Raw genomic sequence first — 16,758 nt, 5'->3', positions numbered from 1 at the left:
GATAATATACAGCATACTCTGGTAGATGGTTATATGTATCATTTTATTTATTTGTGCAATGTGATTACTGGATCAGAGATTTTTAACTATTGGTTTGACTGTTGAGGTTTTTCCCCAGGTCATGTTGATGGAAATGATTTTAAAGTAATATCACATGGAGCATTGTCTTTCCACTGGTGGTCTGAATTTTTAAAAATGGCTCCCAAATTTATATAAGGTCACCACTTTTCATCTATATTGTCAATAAACATTCCATTCTAATATAAAGAGCACTTTGTGAGAGTAATTTGTGGGACTACTATAAATCCAATGTCATGATTCACTCCTACCCATTTGATCCCTCTCCTTCTGACCTGCTTGAAATTTCTGGACCAGAAAGAATCATTGAACATATTGTCTGTAGTAGGTTATCAGGTTCATACCATGAAGTAGGACTATATTAACTTTAGCTTAAATCTGTGAAAGCCTAAAGGCAAGAGCTAAGCTTTAAAGGGCTCAAATTTCCTTAAAGTACAAAAAAAAAAAAAATTGGAAAGTTATACTGTGTGTGTGTGTGTGTGGTGTGTGTGTGTGTGAGCTTTATGCATTCATAGTCCAGTTTCTTTGCAGCCACCTGGACAGAGCTTGGTGAGATAATACTTTTTTTCTTCAATTTCTAAGTTCAGTGGTACATGTGCAGGTTAGTTACATAGGTGAATGTGTGCCATGGTGGTTTGCTGCACAGATCATTGCATAACCTAGGTATTAAGCCTAGCATCCATTAGCTATTCTTACTGATACTCTCCCTCCCCGTGTCTTCCCTTCTGACAGGACCTAGTGGGTGTTGTTCCCTATCATGTGTCCATGTGTTCTCATCATTCAGCACCCACTTATAAGTGAGAATATATAGTGTTTGGTTTTCTGTTCCTGTGTTAGTATGTTAAGGATAATGGTTTCCAACCCCTTCCATGTCACTGAAAAGGACATAACTGTGTTCCTTTTTATGGCTGCATAGTGTTCCATAGTGTATATATATCACATTTTCTTTATCCAGCCTATAATTCATGGGCATTTAGGTTGATTTTATGTCTTTGCTTTTAAGAATAGTGCTTCAGTGAACACACATGTGCATGTAACTTTATAATAGAATATTTATATTCCTTTGAGTATATACCCAGTAATGAAATTGTTGGATCAAGTAGTATTTCTGCCTTTAGGTCTTTGAGGAATTTTCACACTGTCTTCCACAATGGTTGAACTAATTTACACTCCCACCAACAGTGTAAAAGCATTCCTTTTTCTCTGCAACCTCATCAGCATCTGTTCCTTTTGACTTTTAATAGTAACCATTCTGACTGGAGTGAGATGGTGTCTCACTGTAGTTTTGATTTGCATTTCTCTAATTATCAGTGATGTTCAGCTTCTTTTCATATGTTGTTGGCTGCATGAATGTCTTCTTTGAGAAGTATCTGTTCATGTCCTTTGCCCACCTTTTAATGGTGTTGTTTGTTTTTTTTCTTGTGAATTTGTTTAAGTTCCTTGTACTCTCTGGATATTAGACTTTTGTCAGGTGAAAGGACTGCAAAATTTTTCTCCCATTCTGTAGGTTCTCTGTTCACTCTGATGATAGGTTATTTTGCTGTGCAGAAGCTCTTTAATTAGATCCCATTGTCAATTTTTGCTTTGTTGAAATTGCTTTTGGCATTTTCGTCTTGACATCTCTGCCCATGCCTATGTCTAGAATGGTATTGCCTAGATTTTTTAAGGGTTTTTGTAGTTTGGGGTTTTACATTTAAGTCTTCAATCTATCTTGAGTTAATTTTTGTATAAGGTGTAAGGAAAAGATTCAGTTTCAATTTCCTTTGTATGGCTAGCCAGCTCTCCCAACACCATTTATTCAATAGGAATCCTTACCTATTGCTTGTTTTTGTCAGGCTTGTCGAAGATCAGATTGTTGTAGGTGGGCAGTCTTATTTCTGAGTGTTCTATTCTGTTCCGCTGGTCTGTGTGTCTTTTCCTATACCAGTACCATGCTGTTTTGATTACTGTAGCCTTGCAGTATAGTTTGAAGTTTGGTAGAGTGATTCCTCCAGCTTTGTTCTTTATGCTTAGAATTTTCTTGGCTATTTGGGGTCTTCTTTGGTTCTACATAAATTTTAAAATAAAGTTTTCTAATTCTGTGAAGAATGCCAGTGATAGTTTAATGGGAATAGCATTGAATCTATAAATTACTTTGGGCAGTATGGCCATTTTCACAATATTGATTCTTCCAATCCATGGGCGTGGAATATTTTTTCATTTGTTTGTGTCCTAACTTTGATTTGTTTGAGCAGTAGTTTGTAGCTCTCCTAGGTGAAGTCCTTCACCTCCCTTGTTAGCTATATTCCTAGGAAGCAATTGTGAACCTAATTAGGAGTTCATTCATGATTTGGCCTTCTGCTTGCCTCTTGTTGGTGTATAGGAATATTATTGATTTTTGCACACTGACTTTGTATTCTGAGACTTTGCTGAAGTTGAAGTTGTTTATTAGCTTAAGAAGCTTCTGGGCTGAGACAATGGGGTTTTCTGTATGTAGAATCACGTCATCTGCAAACAAAGAGAGTTTGACTTCCTCTCTTCCTATTTGAATACCCTTTCTATTTTCTTCTCTTGCCTGATTGCCCAGGCCATAATTTCCAATAATATGTTGAATAGGAGTGTTGAGAAAGGGCATCCTCGTCTTGTGTCGGTTTTCAAGGAAAATGCTTCCAGCTTTTGCCCATTTGGTATTATGTTTGCTGTGGGTTTGTTATACATGGCTCTTATTATTTTGAGTTATGTTTCTTCAATACTAAGTTTATTGAGAGTTTTTAACATGAATGGGATGTGGTTTTTTAACAAAGGCCTTTCCTGCATTCTATTGAGATAGTCATGTGGTTTTTGTCTTTAGTTCTGCTTATGTGATGAATCACATTTATTGATTTGTGTATGTTGGACCAACCTTGCATCCTGGAGATGAAGGCAACTTGATCATGGTGGATAAGTGTTTTGATGCACTGCTGGATTTGGTTTGCCAGTATTTTATTGAGGATTTTTGAATCAACGTTCATCAAGGATATTGGCCTGAAGTTTTTGTTGTTGTTGTTGTTATAGCTCTACCAAGTTTTGGTATCAGGATGATGCTGGCCTCATAAAATAATATCCTGAAGGCAAGCTGAAAGAGCTGAGTCAACCACCCCTTAAAAATGGTGGTTTTCCCTACCCCAAGAGGAAAGTTATTTCTAACACTTACATTCAAAATCAAATGTCATTACTCTTTGCACATTATCAGTTATGATTTGAACTACTCTGGAAGAACATGAAGGGAAAAAATCATGATTTTTCTGAGTGTTTTTAGTTATCTGAAATCAATTGGGTCTATTTTTCTAAATGTTTTATAGCATTAGGTGTCAGTACTTGCCTTAAGAAACTATATAACCATTTTAGTTCTAATATCATTCAAAATCACCATGTTTATTATTCAATAACTACTAAAGGATGATCTATCATTAATAGTAATAACTACATTAGGTTTCTGGCTTGCTAAGGTTCTGTTATTGATTGAAAATGTCTCCCTCCTCATTTGTTTATTTATTTTTTCTAACTTTGGAACAACAGAGAAAACTAAAATTCAACATGGTATATTAATTCAGGAGGAATACTTGAAGAGCATATATCCTAATTTCTATATTTTAAAATAAGAAAAATTGAAGTATCTGTGGGTTGAAGAATGTGTTTAAACCAATCAACTAATTAGGAATTTTCAGTCATACACAGATATTTGCTTGTGTCTATCAGTTTAACACTCCTTAAAATATATTAGTAGCTCACCTTTATGGTTCTGATTCACTGAAATGAAACTAGGAAATAAAATCTGGAGGTCAAATGGGTTGTCAAGTTTATATTTTTGTTAAGTGTAGGTACTGAGCCTTAAAAACAACTTTAAATATTTTATCTCCTACTGTTAATAATTTCACTAAAGGTAGAACTGTTGCCACCAGTAATATAAGCAATACATAATCTTGAAAGAAATAACATTCCTTCACATTTAGTATGACCAGTTCTATAAAGAACTCTGTTCATTTGGCTCCATTTTGTTGATGAATAATGTAAACTTCATTCTTAATTATCAAAATTAAGTTTGAGTGTGCATAGTGAGAAATGATTTCAAGTGTTATATTCTCTAGGTAGGAAAAACAGCCTAACATGAGGACACATAAGGTAATTTTTGGTTGGTTGCTTTATGTCAGAGACTGACTGCCAAAGTGTAAACTAAAAATTTATGAAGACTAAATATTGATTCATAGTATTTGATCATTAATCAAATTAAATTGCATTTACTTTTAAAAATTAAGCAATATATTCTGAGATCTGCTTATGCTTCAAAGTCCTCTATGTTGCAAGGGCTCAATGACTCTACAATTTATAGCTTTCACAATTGGAACGAAAGTCAATATACATTTATCTTTCTATTCAACTTTGTTTTACCTATCTACTTCTCAAAATAAATAATCCCAAGGCTCAATGACTTAAAGTAATAAATACTGTCTCTCGGACTGGGAATCAGTAATTCAAGGATGGCTTGACTGAGCACATTTAGTTTATGGTGCCTCATTGATTGCAATCAGTTGTCAGTTGAGACTGCAGACATTTATGTCTCTGATGACTTTCCTGCTTCCAAATTGATTTACTTATGTGACTTGCAAGTTGGTACTGTTGGTTGGTGGGAGGCCCTAGTTGCTCTCCAGATTGGCCTTTCCACAGGGCTTCTGATTATCTTTATAACTTGGCAGTTATCTACTCCTGAGCAAATGATACAAGAACACAGGAGAGGCTGCAAATTGTAGAATAAGAGGGGGAAATTTTCAAAGGACCATTAATCTCCCAGGGTTCTTAAAATTCAAATTCAAAAACTGCCTTTGGCTTAATTTTATGTGCAACATAAATTTGAATTTGTTAAAGTCTAGAGTACTTTTTGGCCTGAGATTCTGAGCAAGTCTGGAGTCATCGAGCCCTTGCAACATAGAGGACTTTGAAGCATAAGCACAATTTTACTGAGTGGTGTGAAGAAGCAATCAGACACAAATGAGACTGTTGTAGGTAAGAGTTCAGTCATGGAGAAAGTGAAGGGAGAGGAGAGGGTGTCTGTGTCCAGTGGATAATTAGAATAAAGCCACAGCTAGAATATATGCAACAATTATTTTACAAATATGATTTTAAAATCACATTTAACACATGAATGCTTCCTCAATATGTATTATTTATATGTGGTTTCTAAAATTTTTGTTAGCCAATCTCTGAATAAATGATTGATGTAAAGGTTCTTTTTAAAATGGATATATTCAGACAAACATGATGTGATTGTAAGCAAATTAGCCTTTATCTCTCAAGAGTGTTCTGGGATAATCCAAGTAGAAATATTCTATCATGTTGTTATATGCTAGATAAATGTGTCAGATTTTTATTTTAGAGGAAAAAAGTTATTGTAGATAATTTCCTACTATGCTAAAAAGCTTAAACAGAAAGAGAACAATCTATGGAAATAGGAAATTTATGAACAGAAACAGCCAACTGGCACCCATGTTTGGGACTCTCATGCAAATCAAGTTATTCTTTGCTTTCCAACACATCCTAAATTCTTTTAAAACCATATTTGAAGCTGGATAACAACTCTATATGAAGACATCAGTGCTATAAATACAGACAGCATTGTGTTGGGTAGAGCGATGCCAGGAATTGACAGGACCAACAGATAAAACCAAAGAAATTAAGTTTCCATAAACACTTCACTTGATGTTGAATCAACACTCTCCTTTATAAACAGCAGTTTAGCAAGAAATAAATGACAATTATACATTTCCAATATATAAACCATACTGGTGTGGTGAAGTAACAGCATTTTTTTCCAGCTTTCTTTTTACAGTGTAGTTTGTTGGAGAAAGTTGCTCAATAATTTGTAAGTGTTAATTTCAAGATCATGTAAAATTATTTAAAGTCAATTAAAGTTAAGCTACAGATAATTCATCTTATCTATGAAAGACTTTACAGATAAGCTTTGGTATGTTTTTAAATTAACACCATCTCCCTCAATCAAAAAAAAAAAAATTCTTCTGGCTGTAGGTGAGCAATTTTTAGTGATGCTTAGTTCTCCTTTCCTGCAGATGGTTTTCTGGACATTCATTATCTACTTTAGCAAGACCAGAAAGTTCTATCTTAAGAGCCTCTGATCTTTCTTTTAATTTTTATTTCCTAACCATCACTCCAGAACTAACACAAAATAACTTGTGACTACACACTTCTTTCCTTATTTTTGTTCTTTCCTTTTAGATATTCAATTGCCCTTTCTTAAGCAAGACATAAGAAAAATATTTTTATTAAATAATACTGTATTCTTTCTTACAAAGAACAAAAACTTAATTCATAATTTTAAAAAGATGCCAGCAAGCTATGTAGAGACTTCAATATAAATGGCCATGCACTCACATATACAAAAATTTCCCAAGTTTTCAGAATAATAAGACAATTCAACAACATCTGATTACACCTAGTTTTAGAGTAAATTTTCTATTCTCATATGTGATTTCTGTCTGTGTGATATTTTTTTCTTTGTTCTAAATGTCCTGCTTATTTCTCATCATGTGACTCAAATGATATCTGGAATTTTTAGTGTTTTACAATTTAGTGCTCAGTATTTCTAGACCTCTCAAGGTAGTTGGTTGTTTCCACATTGTTTCTGGACAAATCTCTACTAGAATTCTCCCAAACTGCAGATAGTTTTCCTTTTAACCAGGAAGTTCTTAGGAAAATTGAGTATCTTTTCATTCCCAGAACCTCTCCAAGTATGTGACACATTATAGAACAGTTACCAAACTCCATAAGATTGTGTAGTTTATATGTTTGGTTATTCTATGTATCTTCAGCATCTGGAAGAGAGCATAAATCATCTTAAGACCTCAATAAATAATTACTGAATGAATTTAATAAAGTTGAGAAGTTGTTACCCTTTTTTGGACCAGCAAGTCATTTTCCCTTACAGTGACCTTTGTTATCTGATTGTGGCTCTGCCGAATCATGCAACTAATCTTTGCAGTTTGTTCCCAAGGTAAAAGTTTAAAATTGGTGAGGTTCATTGATGATGTTGCCTGGGTTACAAACTAGAAATGTCCCCACAATCATGATTTGTAATCTTCACAGACTCTAGATTTGTTCTGATTATCATGTACTCATGTCCAGTGTCCACTGTAAATCCCTTGATCTGTTAGAGGCACGTACCTTGTACTGACTGCCTCATTGAACAAATCTCCCCTGTGTACTGTCATTTAAAAGCCCGAGTACACTACATAGTGAAAGGCTAGGTTCTTATTAGGACACAAATTTACAAGCTGTGTGGACTTGGGTAAGTTATATTATATCTTTGTCAGTTTCTTTATTTGAAAATAAGATTCATAAGTGACTACCCAATAGCATTGTTATAATGTTAAATGAGATTACATGCAATGTTTTATTCTAATACTATTGTGATCTAAAAGTAAATGTTAGTTATCTCCATGCTTTTAATAAAGGAGTTTATAAGCTAAAATATACTATACAAATACAAAGTAATATTACATGTTGAGTTCATTCTCATGAACTTCTTGGGGAGGGCTTAGAAGAAACATTTTTTCATGTAGGGACAATTATCATGTGGTTATATAGATCTGAAAATGACAAGGTAGGCATCTTTTGTTTCACAAAATATTGAAAATGCTGCCAAAAGAATTAGCCAGTATTAAGGGGCCATAGCCAAACAGTTAGTGTTCCTCTGTCTCTTTTATAACTTGACATTTTATTTTGGAGAGTTGCTAGACATTTAACGGATAATGGCGATAAAAGATTTGTTTTGCAAAGGCTGTAAGGCAGCCTCTATCAGAACCAAGATAGCATGAAGGAGAAATTGAGAACTCAGTGGTGGGCCCCAGCAGGCAGGATTTTAAACTGTCCATACTCCTTTCTGCAGTCTTTCCATCTGCCAGTCTCCACTCTTGCTTCAAGTCTCCAGGGTCTTCATGCTAGGTCTTGGATTCGTAAATTACACAACTTTTGTGCCCCACCTGACCTCGGCCTTTCTCAACAACTTCCGTTTGTGCCCTTCCTGCTCCCTCACTCCCTTTCCAGTTACTATCTCAATCCCATTAATGTTTTGTACTCTCCCCAAAACCGCTTATGGAAATCTTACCTTTAGTAATATATTCCAAAGCCTCCACCAAGTGCCTTCCTTTTGTTTTCACGAAGACCTTTTACATATAATGCAATGGATCAAATTGACTATAATGAGAGAAAATCACTAGACAAGAGAATTTGGAAGAAATGTGACTGCACGCTTCAAATAATATCAGATAATTATCAAATAGCTGGAATTTATGTCTTACAAATACGATAGTTTGCACATTTAGATTTGTAAAAATAAGATGATACTCACATTTAAATCTATAACTCAAGGGAAAATAATTTTTGTTTTTAGTATAAGGTGGTGATCAGAATCCTTATCTTTTCTCTATTAGATATTCCATTGACTTCCTGTCTTTTATAAAAATGATCATCCTTTGCCCATTCAATTGCATTTGAGACTGTCATAAATTAAGTGACTATGTATGTGAATTTGTTTCTGAATTACATAATATGCCGTTGGTCCATGTATCTGTACTTGTGTTACTAGTACTCTGTCTTAATGACTTCAGCATTGTGGTGAGTTTTAATATTTGGTACTGTAAATCCTACAGCTTTGTTCTCCAATATTTTTCAATGCTAAATGTCTTTATGACTCATTCACTTTGGGTAACCAAAATTTCTTAAATAGAACACACACATGCCAACACATGCATAAGCACTGACATAAGAAAATAAAGATTAGTTAGATTTATTTGAATTAGAAACTTTTGTTTAACAAAAGCTACAACTAAGATAGTTCAAATCATGAGCCACAGACTAAGGGAAGATATTTGTAAAACATTTAACAATTGCCTTATCAAGAACGTGTAGAGAATTCATACAAGCGAAAAAGGAAAGAAACAGTCAACCTAATTACAACAATGGAAAAAACATTCAACGGAGATTATGCAAAAGATGGGATCAAAGTGGCTGATAAATGCATGCAAATAAGCTCAATATCTTGTTATTAAACAAATATAAATTAAAAACTGCAATGAAATAGTGTTACGCAAACATAATAGATAAAATTGAAAAAAGCTGAGAATACAAATAATAGGTGAGGATATGAAGCTGACGGGAGTATGATTTGATAAAACTCATTTGGAAAAACGTTTGACAATATCTACTAAAGGAAAACATGTGTGTACCACACAGCCCAATAATCTCACTCTGGGGTATATATCCAAACACACACGCATACATACATACACACATACACACACACAGAGTGAATAACAACAGTGTTTACTAAAAGAGATACAGAGAAAATGTTCATAGTTTTACTTATAATGGTTCCAAACTGAAAATAATCAAAATTCTTATAATTAATAGAATGATTAAATTAATTGTACTGTGTGTATACAGTGGAATACTCTGCAGTTATTAACAAATACAAAGTTCTTCACATGCAACATGGATGAATCTCATAAGCATAATAATGAGTGGTGAAAGAGGTTAGACATTAAAAATATATGTCTTTTTTTTTTTTTTTTTTTTTTTTTTTTTTTTTTTTTTAGAGGCGGAGTCTCGCTCTGTCGCCCGGACTGGAGTGCAGTGGCCAGATCTCAGCTCACTGCAAGCTCCGCCTCCCGGGGTTCCGCCATTCTCCTGCCTCAGCCTCCCGAGTAGCTGGGACTACAGGCGCCCGCCACCTCGCCCGGCTAGTTTTTGTATTTTTTTTAGTAGAGACGGGTTTCACCGTATTAGCCAGATGGTCTCGATCTCCTGACCTCGTGATCCGCCCGTCTCGGCCTCCCAAAGTGCTGGGATTACAGGCTTGAGCCACCGCGCCCGGCCAAAAATATATATTTCACTTATTCAAAGTTTAAAAGCTGATGAAACTAATTCTAGTTATATCAAGATAGGTTTTACTTTTGGGGTCTTCAGACTGAAAGGGGTGCAAGGGACCTTCTTGGGTATTGGAAATCATCTATATATTGATTTTGGTAGTAGTTACACTAGTGTATACATAGTTGTAAATGAATCAAGCTATACACTTAAAACTTGCATGCTATGTTATATGTAAGTTACACCTCAGTAACTTTTTAAAACAAATAACAGATTCACTGAGGTGAGGAAGATTAAAAAGAAGATGTATTTTCTTTGGTTAAGGCAAGGAAGGGACTGTTCTTCATGTAAGTGCTGAGAAGGTCATGGTCTAACAATTGAATCAATGAGAGTGCATTCCCCAGGGCATGCCATAGGGCAGTACCCAGTTGTCCTTAGTCTTTTCCCTCATCTTTGATCTTTCCTCTCACAAAATATTAACTTTTAGTTGTTCATGATCTACAAATTTGTCAACAAGAAACACAATCTGAAACTAAAGGGTAAAGAAATACATTTGAATAATGTATCAAGTTGCTGGTATTATTATCTAAAAATATTTTAAGAGTATTGGCTTAAGATTGCCATTTGTGTATAAAATAATTGTCTTAAGAAGGAATTATGCTAAAGCCAATGAAGTAATGCTCCTTCTTCTGTAATACTTCTGTTCAGAAGAGCTACCTTTACCTGAGTTCAAGCAGCTATGTAATTCCTTGGCTGAAATGGCCTACTTGGTTCCTAGATTTGCAATCCTCCAGGCAGTAGAGAATAATTTATTCCATTGAAACACTGGGATAAGATAAGTCCCAGAGGTTGGACTAGGGCTTAGTATCTCAGTCTGGGTCTACAGGGTCTTTTATCCTGGACCAATTTATATTTCCACCCTCACAGCCTCTGTTCCAGCTCTGAGCTATGCTCTACAATTCTAATCTTTATGTCTACATCTTTCTTACATCAGTAATATTTGCTATTTGCCAAATGCTCTATTTCCTGCAGTTTTCCATCCCTTCAGCCCCACCCGATTTCGACCCATACCTCCAGGAATTATCTCAGGGCCCAAAATCTGTACTATTATAATTCTGGGGCAACAGAGATACCTTCATAATTTCCTGTATTCAATCCTCATTCTAAAATGCTTAATTTACTGCTGAGGTTGAATTATTAACTTTTACCTTCATATTGTGACTCAGTGACCCCAAGTGACTATTTAGACCTCAAGCAGACAAAAATGATGACCCTCTTGTTTTTTTTTGTTTGTTTGTTTGTTTGCAACTTCTTTTCTCTGAGAAGGTGTAACTTCAAGTATAATGCATTTTACCTATTCATTGACCTCAAGCCAAAACATGGGCTGAAAAATCTAAGGTCCTTTCTTAGCAGTTTCCCTTAGCATAGTTGCCCTAAACTTTGATCAATCAGAATTTATTGGATTTGCCAACATGCAAAGTAACTATAATCCCAGGTGACACCAATTATCCCATTATCATTCTCAAGAGATCATAATGAGTTTTCTTCTGGATGCTTTTTAGTACTTGCACAGAAAATAAGTTCTGGGATTAATTTACCTAGACTTAGTGTTATATCAAAATCACAGGTAAATTACAAATTAATCATATATCAAAATAAAATGGAAATTCTGAGAAAAGCAAGATAATATTTTACATAAATTATGTTTTTACATGTAAATTCAACTAAGTACTGGATTTGTATATAAGAAAAAAAAAAGACTTGAAAGACAAAATCTAAATTATCAGTACCAATTTTTATCTGGTGGAAAACAAATAAATTTGGGAGGGTAGTTCTTGAGCTTTTCATAACAGCTTTTTTGAGGTACAATTGAGGTACATGTAAGTGTACAATCATGAAAGCATCATAACAATCAAGATAATGAGCACACATCACCCCAAAAAAGTGTCCCTCAGAAAATGTAAAAACAGCAGTATAGATAGCCTCATAATGAGGACTAATATGAATAATAAAATGTCAGAGTATAGGTATATATATATATATATTTTGTGTATATATATGTGTTTACACATGTATGCAAAATATATAATGTAGAGATAAATATATGTAAAGTATATATGTATGGATGTGTATAGTATATATATAAATGTGTGACTATACATTAATCTACTTTGTGTCAGAACCTCCTTTTCTATTGAAACATAGTATGTGTATGTATTAATGGGGCACATGTGATATTTTGTTACATACAAAGACTGTGTAATATTCAAGTCTGAATATTTGGGTCGTCCCTCACCTGGAGTATCATTTCCATGTTTTGAGAACATTTCAAGTCCTCTCTGCTAACTATTTGGAAATATACAATACGTTGTTGTTAACTATAGTCAGCCTACTCTGCTATTAAGCATTGGAATTTATTTCTTCTATCTAGCTGTATGTTTGTACCATTAACCAACCTCTCTTTATCCACTCCCACGTGCCTCAACCTACACACACACCCTTCCCGGTATCTGATATCTATCATTCTACTCTCTGTCTCCATGAGATCAACTTTTTTTCAGCTTCTGTATATGAGTGACAACATACAATATTTGTCTTCCTGTGCCTAGCATATTCACCTAATCTAAGGACCTGCAGTTCTATCCATGTTGCTGCAAATGCATGATTTCATTACTCTTTATGGCTGATAGCATTCTGTTGTGTATATATGCCACATTTTGTTAATCCACTCATCCATTAATGAGCACTTAGATTGATTCCTTATCTTGATTATTGCAAATAGTGCTCAAATAAACATGGGAGTATGGGTATTCCTCTGATATACTCATTTATTTTCTTTTGGATATATACTCAGTAGAATTACTAGATTGCATGGTACTTCTACTTACATGTTTTTTAGGAATCTCCATAATGTTTTCAGTAGTGGCTATACTAATTTATACTTTCACCAACAGCATATAAGAGCTCTCTTTTCACTAGCATCCATAACTAGCCTCTGTAATTGTTTGTCTTTTAATAATAGTCATTCTAACTGGGGCAAGATAATATCTCATTGTTGTTTTAATTTGCATTTCCCTGATGATTAGTGATGTTGAACATTTTTTCATATATTCTTTGGCCATTCTTATGTCTTCTTTTGAGAAATATCTATTCATGTCCTTTCACACTTTTTAATAGGATTATTTGTTTTTTCACTGTTGAGTTGTTTGAGTTTCTTACATATTCTGGATATCAGTCAAGAATATTTGCAAATATTTACTTCCATTAAACACATTGCCATTCACTCTGTTGATTGTTTTCTTTGCTGTGAAGAAGTTTTTAGTTTAACATAGTCCCATTTGCCTATTCTTATTCTTGTTGTCTGTGCTTTTGAAGTCTCAATAATAAAAGCTTTGTCTAGATCAATGTCCTGAAGTTTTTCCTATGATTTTTTCTAATAATCTTATAGTTCCAAGATTTGTGTTTAAGTCTTTAATCTATTTTAAGTTTATTTTTGCATTTGGTGAAAAATAAGGGTTCACTTTCATTCTTATGCATATGAGCATTCAATTTTTTTGCACCATTAATGAAGAGGATGTCCTTTTTCTAATGAATGCTCTTGGTGTCTTTGTCAAAAGTCATTTGGCTGTATGTATGTGGGTTTATTTCTTGGTTCTCTCTTCCATTTTATTGGTTCTCTCTTCGATGTATCTATTTTTATAGCAATACCTCGATTTTTATTTACTAGAGACTTGTACTATACTTTGAACTCAGGTAGTATCATGACTCTGGTTTTATTCTATTTGCTCAGAATGGCTTTGGCTATTTAAGCTATATTTGGTTCCATTTAATTGTAGGACTTTTTTTCTATTTCTATGGAAAATGATACTGGTATTTTGATGAGAATTGTATGAATCTGTAGATCGCTTTAGACATTATGGTTATATTAACAAAATTAATTTTTCTAATTCATGAGCATGGGATTACTTTTAGTTATTTTTATCCTTTTCAATTTCTTTCATAAGACTTCTGCAATTTTCCTTGTAAAAGTTTTTCACCTCTTTGGTAAAATTTATCTTTAGGTATTTTATTTGAAACACTACTGATTTTTGCATGTTGATTCTGTATCTTGCAAAGTTATTTAACTTACTTATCAGATCTAAGAATTTGGTGGAATCTTTAAGTTTTCTAGACATAAGATCATTATCATCTGCAAAGAGTGACAATTTGACTTTCTCTTTCCCAATTTGAATGCCTTTTATTTCTTTCTCTTACATGATTTCTCTTGCTAGAACTTCCCAGCACAATGTTAAATAAGAGGGCTGAACATGGGCAATGTTGTCTTGTTTTAGGCCTTAGAGGAAAGACATTCAGCCTTTGCCCATTTAGTGTGATGCTAGATGTGGATTTGTCATATATGGCCTTTATTATGTTAAGTTATGTTCTTTTTTTTTTTTTTTTGATGGAGTCTTTCTCTGTCACCCAGGCTGGAGTGAAATGGCATGATCTTGGCTAACTGCAGCCTCCACCTCCTAGGTTCAACTAATTCTCCCACCTCAGGCTCCTGAGTAGCTAGGACTACAGGTACGTGCCACCATGCCTTGCTAATATCTTGTATTTTTAGTAGGGACAAGGTTTCACCGTGTTGCCCAGGCTGGTCTTAAACTCATGACCTCAAGTGACCTGCCCATCTCGGCCTCCCAAAGTGCTGGAATTACAGGTGTGACCTACCATGCCTGGCCGAATTAGGTTCTTTCAATGCGTAGTTTGTTGAGAGTTTTTTGTTAGGAAGAGATGTTAAATTTTATCAAATGCTTTTAAGGAGTCTATTGAGATTACCATATGGTTCTTTTCCCTTATTTTGTTAATGTGATATGTCACATTTATTGATTTGCATATGTCGAACCATCCTTGCATCCCTGCTGTAAATTCCACTTGATCATTGTCCATTATATTTTACATGTGCTGTTGTGCTGTTGGATTTGGTTTGTTAGTATTTTGTTAAGGAACTTTGAATCTATGTGCATCAGGGATATTGGCCTATAGATTTCTTCTTTGTTGCATCCTTGTCTGGTTTTGGTATCAGAGAAATGCCAGCCTCTTAGAATGAATTAGGGCAACTTTACTTTTCTTGAATTTTTTTGGAATAGTTTGAGGAGAATAGGTGTTAGTTCATATTTGAAAATTCGGTAGAATTCAGCAGTGAAATCATCTGATCCTGGACTTTTCTTATTGGTAGAGTTTTTATTACAATTCAATGTCATTACTCATTATTGGTCAGCTTTGGTTTCTATTTCTTTCTGGTTCAATCTTGGTAGGTTGTATGTCTCTAGGAATTCATTCATTTTCTCTAAAATTTTCAGTTGTTAGTATGCAGTTATCCATGATTGTCTTGTGGTCTTCTGTATTTCTCTAGTGACAATTGTAATGTCTTCTTTTTTTCTGATTTTATTTATTTGGGTCTCTTCTTTTTTATCTTGGTTACTTGGCCTACTGGCTTATCAGTCTTGTTTACATTTTCAAAAAATCAACTTTTTTAATCTTTTGTATTATTTTTTAAAGTCTCTATTTTGTCCAGTTCTGCTCTAAACTTTGTGATTTCTTCTACCAGTTTTGGGTTTGATTTGTCTTTTTTTTTTTTTTCATTCTTGAGGTGCTTTGTTAGAGTGTTTATTTAAAATCTTTCTTTTGTTTGAGATAGTTGTTTGTCACTATAAATTTGCCTTTTAGCACTGCTTTTGCTGTATCCCCATAGGTTTTGGTATGCTGTATTTCCATTTTTGTTTGTTTAAAAAAATTTTTGATTTACTCCTTAATTCCTTCCTTGACCCAATGGTCATTCAGGAGTCTGCTGTTTAATTTCCATATTTTTTACAGTTTCCAAAGTTCCTCTTGTTATTGATTTCTAGTTTTATTTCACTGTAGTAAGAGAAGATACTTGACATCATTTCAATGTTTAAAAATTTGTTGAGACTTGTTTTGTTTTCTAACATATGGTCCATCCTAGAGAATGTTTCATGTGCTGATGAGAGGAATGTGCACTTTGTAGCTGTTGGATAAAATGTTATATAAATGTCTATTAGGTTTCTTCAGTTTAATATACAATTTAAATCCAATGTTTATTTGTTAATTTCTATCTATATGAGCTGTCTAATGTTGACAGTGGGGTGTTGGAGTCCCCACTATTATCATATTGGAGTTTATCTCTCCCCTTAGATATAATAATATTTGCTTTATATATCTGGGTGCTCCATTGTTGGGTGCATACATTTAGAATTGTTACTTTCTCTTGCTGAATTGATTCCTTTTTTCATTACATAATGACATTCTTTGTCTGCTTTTGCTATTTTGAACTTAAAGTCTGTTTTATCTTATATAACTATAGCTATTTCTGCTTGGTTTTGGTTTCCATTTGTGTGGAATATCTTTTGATATCCCTTTACTTTCATTCTATATCTGTCTTTATAGGTGCTTATAGATAGAATATAGTTGGGTTATATTTTAATCCATTTAGCCACTCTATATTTTTTAAGTGTAAAATTTAATCCATTTACGTTCAATGTTATCATTGATATGTCATTTTGTTAGTTAATTTCTGGTAGTTTTGTATATTTCTTGTTTCCTTTTTATCTTATTGTTTATCATTGTGGTCAGCTGGTTTTACGTAGTGATAACATTTGAGTTTTCTCTCTTCCTTATTTGTGTTTGCTCTACCAGTAGGTTTAATACTTTTGTGTGCTTTCGTGATGGTAGATATCTTTTCACTTCCATGTGTAGGACTCCTTTAAGCATTACCAGTAGGGCCAG

At 34.0% G+C, this 16,758-nt stretch overlaps 1 protein-coding gene across 3 annotated transcripts in view; it reads left to right on the top strand.

Moving 5' to 3' along the window:
- The first annotated feature begins 596 nt into the window (after window positions 1–596).
- Window positions 597–16,758, top strand: part of CRISP1 (cysteine rich secretory protein 1) — a 53,261-nt gene continuing 37,099 nt past the window's right edge. The window contains exon 1 of one of the 3 annotated variants that reach the window (XM_033219898.1): window positions 597–679. The gene's annotated coding sequence lies outside the window, so the exon portion shown is untranslated. Of the gene's footprint in view, window positions 680–7,316; window positions 7,394–16,758 lie in introns of those variants that run through there. The other 2 variants (XM_033219896.1, XM_033219899.1) reach the window with 2 other exon arrangements.

The sequence above is a fragment of the Trachypithecus francoisi genome, unplaced genomic scaffold, assembly GCF_009764315.1.
Source record: "Trachypithecus francoisi isolate TF-2019V2 unplaced genomic scaffold, Tfra_2.0 Lachesis_group10, whole genome shotgun sequence".
Lineage (NCBI taxonomy): Eukaryota > Metazoa > Chordata > Mammalia > Primates > Cercopithecidae > Trachypithecus > Trachypithecus francoisi.
The sequence above is the reverse complement of the archived record's forward strand: the minus strand, read 5'-3'. Positions and strand labels throughout refer to the sequence as shown.